Source organism: Petaurus breviceps, unplaced genomic scaffold (genome assembly GCF_028583685.1).
Source record: "Petaurus breviceps papuanus isolate PSGF00001 unplaced genomic scaffold, PetGlider_PUasm1.0 90823, whole genome shotgun sequence".
Classification (NCBI taxonomy): domain Eukaryota; kingdom Metazoa; phylum Chordata; class Mammalia; order Diprotodontia; family Petauridae; genus Petaurus; species Petaurus breviceps.
Window position 1 is genome coordinate 3,427,547 of NW_027187352.1, and position 12,400 is coordinate 3,439,946.

The window sequence follows — 12,400 nt, forward strand, 5'->3', positions numbered from 1 at the left end:
TCAAGTATGGATTGGACTAGATATTCTCTAGGGGTACTATCCAAAGTGTGATTTGGAGTTAGAGAACCTGGATTTGGATCCTGGCTCTGCCTTCACCTCTTTGGGCCTCAGGTTTCTGATGTGTAAAATGGGTTGAGGGTGGTGTAAATATTCACACTGAAAACTGAACAATGAGCTCTCCTGAGCTAGCTGGCTCCAGCATACTCCTGACCCATCTTCCCCTCTCTCCATCATGGCCAATGTCTATCACTCTTTGTCAATTCATTTAGGCCTCTGTGCTGATCTTTTTCCTAGGGAGGTGGTGCAGTGGGCAGAGTGCCAGGCCTGGAGGCTGGAAGACTCATCTTTGTGAGTTCAAATGTCACCTCAAACTCTTACTAGCTATGTAGCCCTGGGCAAGTCACTTAACCCTGTTTGCTTCAGTTTCCTCATCTGTCAAATGAGATGGAGAAGGAAATGGCAAACCACTCCAGTATCTTTACCGAGGAAACCTCAAATGGGGTCACGAAGTTGGATGCAACTGAACAACAAAGCTGATATTGTCCTTCTTCTGCTCTTTTCCTTGCAAGATGATTCCTTAGGAATGGGTTTTTAGAGCTATTATCAGACAAGAAAATTAGGAATAAATTGTATCTAAGCTCACTTGAGAGAGGTCTGTGTGGACCTAGGGACTTTGAACCCAGTTTTTCTATAGGACTATAATAGTAATAATGATGATGATGTAGGGCTTTAAGGTTTACAAAATACTTTATAAATATCTCATTTTATCCTCAAGATAACTGTGGGTAGTAGGTGCTGGTATTATCTCTATTTTACAGATGAAGAAACTAAAGAAAACAGAGGTTAAGTGACTTGCCTAGGGTCACATAGCTAGTAAGTATCTGAGACTGGATTTGAACTCAAGACTTCCTGACTCCAGGTACAGCATTCTATCCACTACCCAACTAAGTTATAACAGTCTATTAGATAATTTGACTTTAATTCTTTTCTTCTCAAGTTTGATAATATGCATCTATCACCTTCTAGTCACAGAGCCCACAATCTCTTAAATCCTTTCATGCCTTAACACCAAGGAGTAACTAACTGTAGCCATGGGAGGTGGGAGAGGGGTGAGGGGTGTGTGTGTGTGTGTATGTGTGTGTGTGTGCACATGCATAAGTGTGCATGTGTGTGTATGTGGAGGGGAAGATTTTGGGGGCCCATTACATCATATTATATTAATGGCCAACTGTTCTTCTAACTGCTGGAAAACAGAGAAAAGACACAAGACCCTCCCCATGAGTCATTAGTAATAGAATTGGAGAGATGAGATTTCTATTTCTATAGAAAAAAAACCAACAACCTAGGGATCTTGTGCATGAGACTATATAAGTCAGAGCTCAGGGAAAGGAAGGGAAAAGAGGGGGATTAACTAGGGAGAACTTTCTGGAAGTGAGAGATGTGGACTGTATATCACACAAATATTCTTATAGTTCATGTTGACAGTTTTTATTAGTCTTATTTGAGCAACTTCTGGATTGCATACAAATTTCCCCTAGGGCAGGACTCTCCTTAATCTCAAGAGCCCTTAGGTTGGCCCCACCCATAGTCACACCTTCATATCAAGTTTTCACATGGTGATAGACTCACAACTTTTTTCCAAGGTATATTCAGGACTGTGGAAAGGGCTCTGGACCAGGGAATAGGAACCTTATCTCAGGAGTCAGAGAATCCCAGAAACCCTGGGCTGAACATTTGGTCCAACTCTCCTAATAGAAGAATCCCCTGTATGACTTCCCATTCCGGAGATCATCCAGGCTCTGCTTGGGCACCTCTAGTGATGGGGAGTATCCCATTCCATTGTGGGATGCAGGATCACAGAATCTCAAGAGTTGGAAGGTACTTACAAAGGCAAAAAACTCTAGCCTCTACTTGTGCAAGAATTTTCCACCACACCCAACCAGTGGCCGTCCATCACCCACAGTGACAGAAGACCCATTCTCTACAGAGGCAGCTCATTTCCTATCTGGATAGCTCTGGTAGGAAGTTTTTCCTTACTTCAAATCTGAACTTGTTGGTGTTGCTCAATCATTCAGTTGTATCTGACTCTGTGAACCCATGGACCATACCTGCCAATACTGTCCATGGAGTTTTCTTGGCCAATATACTGGAGTGGTTTGCCATTTCCTTCTCCTCAAACCTAAACTACCTCTCTGCAACTCCAGTCCACTGCTCTTGGTCCTGCCTTCTGAGGCCAAGTAGAAGGTTTCATCCCTTCTTCACATAGTAGTGAACAAGGGGCAGCCAGGTAGCACAGCGAGTAAGAGCACTGGCTCCAGTGTGGGGATGACCTGGGGATCAAATCTGGGCTCAGATACTTAGCACCACACCCAGAAATAACTGGTCATGTAACCTTGAGCAAGTTACTTAACCCCGATTGCTTTAAAAAACAAACAAACAAACAAACAAACACATAGTAGTGGACACCAGTCATATTTCCCCTCCCCCCATTAAATTTTTTAAAAAATGTTTTACTGATATTTAAAAATAGAGTATAGCTTTCATTTCCCAATTCTGTTTCCCACCCCCATATAACTCTTTTGAAACAAAGAATTATAGTTAAAAAACAAACCAACACATTAACCACATCAGTTGGCATGTGATTCTTTCCACACCTGTAGTCTACCACCTCTCTACTGAGAAAAGAGATATATGTTGCATAATTGGTCTCTAGAAGAAAGATGTATCTGAATTTTGATGTCTTTAGATTTTTTCTTTTCATTGGTATATTTATTGTATTAATTGTTCTTTTGGTTCTGCTCCTTTCACTATGCATCAATTCATACAAATCCTTCCAAACATCTCTGAATCTTCATATTCATCATTACTTAGGGCACAATAATATTCCATTATATCACAACTTGTTCAGCCACTCACCAATGAAGGATCCCCATTTTATTTCTAGTTTTGTGCTGTCACAGACTATGACTATTTTGTGATACATGGCACCTTTCTTTCTGTCTTTGTCCTCTTTGTGGATATGTGCAGCAGTGGGATCAGAGAGACAAATGATCCAAACAGCTTAATGACTTTCCAGACTATTTTATCCCTAAAGCTTCTTTTCTTCTCACTGAACATCCCCAGTTCCTTCAAATTATCCTCATATAGCATGAACCTCAAGACTTCATATTATTTGAGTTGTCCTTCTCTGGGTACTGTTATGGGAATGGAAATCTGAAGATCTTCCCTGCCCCTAGGCCCTTTGATAGGCTTAGGTGACTCTGAGAACCTTCCCTGATTTGAGAATATGCTCTGTCCCCCAATGAGCTGAATGTGCTCACCTGAAGCCTGTGGTGGGAGGCTTGTTTTTCAGGAACAATCACACCTTGTTACTTTGTTATTGGGCAGTGGGTTAGAAGGGTTGTGATGGTCTCTGATCCAGGAGAAGGCTATATATATCCTGATGTGAGGTTTTGCTGTGGGGCTCACTTTGGGAAGAATTGTGTGATTTGGCCAGATGAGACTCTGAGCAGCTGTTGAGCCCCGCTCTCCCCTCCCCCCAGCTTTTAAAACACAGATATTGGTGCTTCCCTCCCTGGTAACTAACTAGGTATGGATGTAATGGTCAGACAGTGGGAAGCCCTGTCTGCTGATCTGTCTCTCTGTTTGCTTGTAACTTCTGTTTGTATTCTCTGACGTTTGATTGATTAAAGTAAGATTGTTAATCCATTTTGAGTTGCTTTCCTTTAAAAAAGCAGATCTAAGAACCTATGCTAGCAGCCACCCTGGGTATGCTAGGGTGCTTGCTGCTACAGGTACTTTCCAACTTACTGGTGTCTTTCATAAAACGGGGTGGCCAGAACTGAACACAGTATTTCAGATATGGACAAGTACAGTGGCCAATGACCTCCCTAGTCCTGGATACTACATTTCTCTTAAGAAGATGACATTAGCTTTTCCAAGTTTGAATTATTAAGGAATTCTTCCTCATATTGAACTTATGCTGGTCCTAGTTCTGTCCTCTGGGGTCACATAGAATAGACTGCTTCCTCTGTCCAAGGATAATGCTTTAAATACTTGAAAATACCTACTATGTGCTCCTCAAGACAATCTTCTATTCTCTCATTTAAATATCCTAGTTCCTTTAAGCATTCCTGTCTGGTAGTATGATTTAGGAAAAGTACTGACTTTGAAATCTGGAAATCTGGGTTTTTCTACTAATTCTTTCATTAAAGAGAGCTAGGTAAGGGTGGAAAGAAGGCAGGGAAGGTTGAGTTTGAAGGGACGATAGGGTTACTACAGGGCTTTGGAGAGCCCAGGACAAACTTCTTTATGAAAAGTGTACAATAGAGACTGACGTGAGTCAGTGTAGCTACCTGAAAGCCTTTCCATGTGGGATGGGTAGAAGGTTTGGCAGGGGGTTGGTTAGAAGAAAGAAAGGGAGAGAAAGCTGGTGGTGTAATAGAAAGAGCTGTGAACTGGGAATTCAGATACTTTGGCTTGGGTCCCAACGTGGCCACTGGTTTGTTTGTTAGGGTGTGTGTGTGGTTTTGTACCTATTTTCAAGAAGAATTTCTTTGCTTTGTTCTCTTCATTAATTTTCTTTCCTTTTTGTTTTCTGAACTTTTATTCTCTGATTTGCAGTCTATATCCTTATTTATTCCTTCTAAAATCTCTTTATATTTCTCATGGAGTTAATGCTTCTCAAGTACCAGTTCTGAGTTTTCTCTTCTAAAAATTTCTGTTGCCTATATAGGTCTTGTTCCATCATTCATCCAACACTTTTTTCCCCTGTTCTGTCTCCTTCTTAGCATTATCAGTTCATGAGAACAGTTATGTGGATAGAAATAATGTCCCATGGTAAAAAGTACACAATATGCCAAATTATTTGAGCCAATTCTACTCCCTACCCTACCCAGGATCATTCTTCTCATTACCTATGACATCTTACCTCTACGTTCATTCCCTACCCCTTCACCCTTTCTGGTACCAGGAGCTCCTATTTCCCTTCTCCTGAGAAAGTTTCTTCCCAGAACATACTTCACCACCCACAGATTAAACCTATTAGAAGGTGACAATGGGGGGCGGCCAGGTAGCACAGCGAGTAAGAGCACCGGCTCCAGTGTTGAGAAGACCTGGAGATCGAATCCCGGGCTCAGACACTTAGCACCCACCCAGAAACACCTGGCCGTGTAACCTTGAGCAAGTTACTTAACCCCAATTGCTTAAGGGCGGCCAGGTGGCTCAGCGAGTAAGAGCACCGGCTCCAGTGTCGGGATGACCTGGATCAAATCTGGGCTCAGATACTCAGCACCACACCCAGAAATAATAACTGGCCGTGTAACCTTGAGCAAGTTACTTAACCCCGATTGCTTAAAAAAAAAAAAAAAAGAAGGTGACACTGGCCTCCTTGCTGTTCCTTTCACAACTCTCCATCTCCACACTTAGGTCATTTTCTCTATTATCTGTTTGTGCTCTAGATTTTAAATTGTCTTTTCTTCCTCTTGAAATCTTTGGTGTTTAGACCTTTTATCCTTATTCCTCTATTACTCATTTTATGACTGCTCTCCATTTTGATGGTGGGTATATGCCAGTGGCTACCAAAGCTACCGATCCTGTCTATCTATATGTCCATATAGTAGATATGTATATGCTTTTGTTGGCTTGTTTGTTATGCTATATAATAATAAAAGACCTATTTGTACTAGCTTCTCAAGTACCAATTTCCTATAAATTCCCTCACCCAGGTCTTTGCTTAACCCAATTTGTGAGGTCAAATAAAGCAGTCCTCCTAACTTGTTGTGAATGGTGTAGGTGTGAGGTGCTACCACAGTTAAAAGAGGAGACAGCTTTCAGATGAGACCTTTTGGCTGTGATTCTCTAGGTAGCATCATATGACTCCAACGAAGGGTAGGGAAGGACAGGTTCTTCTTTACCCTGATATGGCAACCTTACCCACAAGGCAGGTAGAGCAGGGGGCTTCGACTAGACTGAGCTTTTGCTAAGGCCCCTAGCTTTCTTTTCCTCTTTTGTGTTTGTTCATTTCTGACCTTTGGCCAATGAGTTGAATGTGTCCAGGACTGGAGGTGATTTTATAAGTTCAAATGGTTGGAATTTGGAGCTGAATGGAAGCAGGGGACTGTCTCTCACAACAAATTACTCCAGCGCTCTTGGAGAAGAAGGCCACAGATACGGTAAGAAGAGGACTGGTCCAAGCCTGGGAAGTAGGCAGACTCATTAGCAGATGTACCAGGAATTGTTTAGACAGTGCAAGTACTGATATTAAGTGTGAAATAGATGATTAGCAGTCCTCTAAATTGCTTTATCTTCTGGTAAGGATTAACCATCAGCCTTCCAGCAGATTGTGATAGTAGTTATAAGATGCTGAATTCTATTCTGATCATTCTGTTAATGTGTGATATGATTCTTTAATACTTAGTATTCTTTGTGTAGATAAATAAATTACCTGTCCCATACTCTGATTCATATTGTACAATAAAAATCTCTTTAATTCCCACTTTGGGGAGAACTAGACCCTAACCGTAACCGAAGTTTTAAGTAATTTCTTCCAAAATTACTAGCATGGGGGGATTGGAGGTACAATTCTAGTACCATCACTTTCAGTTCAGGTTTAATTTTGGGGACAGAATGAGACCCTGAAGTAACTGAACATTTAACAAAGGAAGTTTACTTTGCCCCAGCACAGTAAGCTTATGCTGTAAGGACACAGTGGTGCTTATCATAAACTTTAATAGATGCAGCCTTATTGCCTACTCACAGAAAAGTGTCTGATCAGCAGGTTATAGTAGTTATGTAGTCTTTTTTTGTTGTTGTTCAGTTATTTCAATCATAGCCTACTCTTTTTGACCCCATTTTTTTTTTTTAAGCAAAGATACTGGAGTGCTTTGCTGTTTCCTTCTCCAGCTCATTTTACAGATGAGGAAATTGAAGTAAACAGGATTAAGTTGCCCAGGGCTACACAGCTAGTAAGTGTCTTAGGCTGGATTTGAACTCAGGTCTTCCTGACTCTAGGCTGGATGCTCTATCCACTGCATCATCTTGTCGTTCCACATAGTTTCAGGTGCCCTCCAAGTCTAAGAGGTCTAGACTCCAGGGAGATGAGACTTTTTATGCCTTTATATGACCAGGAACCTACATCAGGAAAGCTGAGGTCAATCATGTCTAAGGGCCAGCTTAGACATGTTGCCTGGGGGAGAGGAGACTAAATCTATTCCAAAATGAATACCTGAGTGTATATAGGACATGGAAGTAAAGGTTCCTAATCTCTTTGATCCTTCCTCTGTAACCATTGCTCCTAGTTCTGCCCCTGAGGAGAACAAGTGAAATAAATAAATAAATGGATTGATGAATTAATTCACATTCACATGATGGACCTTCAGATAGTTGAAAACAGAACTTGAGACTTGGAAAGGACACTAGTGTTCATCTAGTCCAACCCATATATATGGAAGGAATCCCCACTGTAACCAAGTCAACAAGTGGTCAAGTTGGAGACTTCTAAGGGAGGGACCTCAGCCTCTCTCCAGGCATCCCATTGCACTATTGGATGATTCTAATTGTTAGGGAATTTTTGGTGTCATCAGATAAAATCTGCCTCTGGAAATTCCTACTCATTGCTCCTAATTCTGCCTTATGAGGCCAAATGGAACAATCTTAATCATAGATTGTGGGATCATAAATTTAGAGCTGGAAGTGACCTTGACTTTAGAGTCAGCTGTTGGTCAACAACCTGCAAGCATTTATTAAGCACTTACCACATGCCAGGCATTGTACTGGGGATACAAAGAAACCACAATTCCTGACCTCAGAGAGATTGTATTCTAATGGAGGAGACATGCCATCAGAGAACATCTAGTCCAACATTCTCATTTTACAGAAGAGGAAACTGAGGGCCAGTGTGGTTGAGTGACTTGCCTAAAGTCACATAGATGGAAAGAGAGCCAGGATTTAAAAAATGGGACCTCAATTCCAAATCTAACACACTGTCTTCTGCATGGTAGGCCTTCAAACACATGAAGGGAACTACTATGTCAAACTTGAGTCTTCTACAGGCTACAGCAATCATAATCCTCCTAAGATTTTTCTAATCTAGGCTAAACATACCTAGCTCCTTCAACTCATTCTATTAGAGCATGGACTCACCCTGGCCCATAGAGGACAACCCCAGCCGTCCTGCTTCCTGACCCTCATTTAACTCCTAAGCACCATCAATCACATTACCGGAATAGACCAGAAGGGGGCACTCTGAGATCAGACAAAAAGACCACTCATCTTGAACAGAGTTAAGGAATGAAGAAATTGGAAGAGGGGAATGGTGATCTCACCTTTCCTGAACCCAGAGAGGAGAATGGGGGTATATGGATGTCTCACCCCTTCCCTGGATGTTCATTGAATTCAAGACCCTGTCTCCAAACTAGGAGCCTATTTATAGGACCCCTGGGTCCTGACCATAGTCAGCAACGTGGTATAAGGGAAGGAACCCTAGACTTAGTGCCAAAAATACCTGGGTTATGGGTCACTTGTTTGCTCATTTTTCTGACTTCCTTATTACTGTTGATAGCCCCAGGATATCTACAACACCCCATGCTCAGAAGTCAACTGTGATTTCTCTCATTCCAAATCTGTCCTTTGACAAGTCACAAAATTTTCCTGAGCCTCAGTTTTCTCCTAAAATGGGGATAAGAAGATTAGATTACAAATTCTGTGAGGTCAGGGCCTGTCTTTTTGCCTCTTTTTGTATCCCCAGCCTTAGCACAATGCCTGGCTCATAGTAGGCACTTAATAAATGTCTATTGATTGTTATGATTAATAATATATTGCAGTACCCACTTCACAGAGTTGATGAATTTTTCCGGAAAAGGGCTTTTATAAGCAATAGAGATCAACTAAACCAGGGGTCCTTACCTTGGGTTAAAATTTGTTTAATTAACTATATTTCAATATAATTGGTTTTCTTTGCAATCCTCCACACTTTATTTTATACACTTGAAAACATAATTCTGAGAAGGGATACATAGGCTTCACCAGTCAGACAAAGGGGTCCATGACCCCCAAAACCCAATCTAGTCCAACTCTTAAAAATAGTGATATTAGGTGCTTTGCTCACATGTAGTAGAGCCAAGATTATAGCCCAGGTCTTCTGACTTCAGATTTAGTACTCTTTTGACTATATAACATTATCTAATCATGTTAATTTTCTTTTCCTTTCTTTTTCCTTCCTTCCTTCCTTCCTTCCTTCCTTCCTTCCTTCCTTCCTTCCTTCCTTCCTTCCTTCCTTCCTTCCTTCCTTCCTTCCCTCCTTCCTTCCTTCTTTCTTTCTTTCTTTCTTTCTTTCTTTCTTTCTTTCTTTCTTTCTTTCTTTCTTTCTTTCTTTCTTTCTTTCTTTCTTTCTTTCTCTCTTTTTCTTTCTTTCTCTTTCTCTCTTTCTTTCTTTCTTTTTCTCTCTCTCCCTTCCTTCCTTCCTTTTTCTTTCTTTCTAGTTTTCAGCATTCACTTTTATAAACTTTGAATTCTAAATTTTTCCCCTCCCTTCCCAACATGATATGCAATCTCATATAGGCTATATATGTACAATATTAAACATACTTCTACATTAGACATGTTGTAAAAGAAGAATTAGAACAAAAGGGAAAAACCATGAGAAAGAAAAAGCAAAGAACAATGAAAAAGGAGAAAATATTATACTTTGATCTGCATTCAAGATTCCATATTTCTTTCTCTGGGTGTGGATAGCATTTTCAATTGTGAATCTTTTGGAATTGTCTTAGATCATTGAATTGCTCAGAAGAACTAAGCCTATTAATGTTGGTCTTTGCACAATGTTGCTGTTAATGTGTATAGTGTTCTCCTGGTTCTGCTCACCTCACTCACCATCAGTTCTTTCCAGGTTTTTCTGAAATCCACTTGCTCATCATTTCTTATAGCACAATAGTATTCTATTACATTCACATACCACAATGTGTTTAGCCATTCCCCAATTGACGGGCATCCCCTCAATTTCCAATTATTTTTTTAAAGCAATTGGGGTTAAGTAACTTGCTCAAGGTTACATGGCCAGCTTTTTTTTGTGTGGGTGTTAAGTATCTGAGGCCGGAACAGATTCCGGGTCCTCTCAACTCCGGGGCCGGTGCTCTTACTCACTGCACCACCTAGCCATCCCTCAATTTCCAATTCTTTGCCACCACAAAAAGAGCTGCTATAAATATTTTTGTATGTGTGGGTACTTTTAAAAGTGAATTTCTTAAAGGGCAATTTTGACCAGGTAAAAATATCCCCCCCTCCCCCTGTTCCCTCCCCTCACTGCCTTCCTTCTCAATAAAGTTTAGTGGTTTGCTATTACCTTCAGGATCAAATATAAAATCATCTATTTGTTTTTTTTAATTGAGATACCATTTTAAAAATTAAAAACATTTGATTTTTTTTACATTACCAAAATTTTCCCTAATGTCTTTCCCCTCCTCCTCCCAGAGAGCCATTCTATATAAAATATAATATTTTTAAAACAAAAAAAAAATCAATAAAACTGATCAATACATTGAAAAAGTCTGAAAATGTGTACAATGTACCATACTCATAGATCTTCCACTTCCACAAAAGGGTAAGGTAAGGGCTTCTCATCTCTTCTTTTGAGCCATACTGGTTCTTTGTAATTTTATAAGATTCAATTTTGAATATTTTCAGGTTGTTCTTTCCATGTACATTGTTGTAATCATTGTGCATATTGTTTTCTTGGCTCTGCTTACTTCACTTTGTATCAGTTCATAAAGATCTTTTCATACTTCTCTGTATTCATCATATTTCTTACAGCACAATGATATTCCATTGCATTCATGTACCATAATTTGTTTAGCTATTCCTACCTAGTCAGTGGGTATCTACTTTTGTTTCTAATTCTTTGCTATCACAAAACAATGCTGCTATAAATATTTTGGTATATATGGGAACTTTCTTCTTACCAATAGTTTCTTTAGGGTATAAGCCTAATAGTGAAATACCTAGGTAAAAGGGCATAGGCATTTTAGTCACTTTATTTGCACAATTCCAAATCACTTTCCAAAATGGTTGTACTGATTCACAGCTCAGACAATGGATGTGCAGGTCAATCTTCCTACACCCCTCCAACATTGACTATTCCCATCTTTTGTCATCTTTGCCAATTTGAAGGTTGTGAGGTGAAATCTCTGTGTTGTTTTGATTCATATTTCTGTTATTAGTGAGTTGGAACATTCTTTCATATATTGCTAATAGTTTGCAGTTTTTCTCTGGAAAACTGTATCCTTTGACCACTTTACTATTAGGGAAGTACTTTTGTTCATACATGTATGTGTATGTACACATACATACATACAAACAAACATACATACACACAAACACATATACACACATACACATATATCCCAAGTTTGAATCCCAGATATGCCATTTACCTGTGTAGCTTTGGAGAAGTCATACAATCTCTCTGGCTACTAGGTGATGCCATAGTGCCTAGAAACAGGTGATCCTGGAACTGGGTCCAGCCTCAGGTACTTACTAGCTGTGTGACTTGCCAGGGTGGAGAAGCTGGGACCTCAAGGCCAAACATGGCCTTCTAGGTCCTCAAGTGTGGCCCTTTGCCTGAATTCAAACTTCACAGAACAAATCCCCTTAATAAAAGGATTTGTTCAGTAAAACTTGGACTCAGTCAAAAGTGAGAACCTAGAAGGCCACAAGTGGCCTTGTGGCCGCAGGTTCCTCACCCCTTGGGCAAAACAATTTACCTCTGTCTGCCTCAGTTTCTTCAACTATACAATGGGGATAGTAACAGCACCCATGTCCCAGGGTTGTTGTGAGGATAAAGTGAGTTAACATGGTAAAGTACTATATAACTGCTGGCTATTATTATTCTCTGGGCATCAGTTTCCTCATCAGTGAAATGAGGGGGTTGAATTAGATGACATTAAGGGCCTTGATTGCTCAAAATCTTACCTATCTTTGAATAAAATATAAGAACACTAAACAGCTTCAAAAAGCTTAGCTTTAGGCTTTGAATTCCAGCTCTGCCATTTATTAGGCATGTAATCTTGGGCAAAGCCATTTAACTTCTGCAAAATGGGCTTAGTAAGCAGTTTTACTCCCTTCCTTGAAGGGATATTATGAGGAAAGTGCATTGCATGCCTTAAAATGCTATGAAAATGTGAACTGGTAACTTTCTGCATATCTATGCATGCCAGTGTATGGGGCATGGCAGGAGCTGAAGGCAAGTGTGTGGTGGTGGTCTCCCAGCTCCACCTGCCCCTATATTGGGGGTAGAAATTTGTCTCCCTGTAGCTCTCCTCCCCAACAGCCCCAAGTTCTGTTCTCTGGGACTACATTGAACAAGATTGCTCCCCTGCCCTGATAACTTCTCAAATTCCAGAAGTCA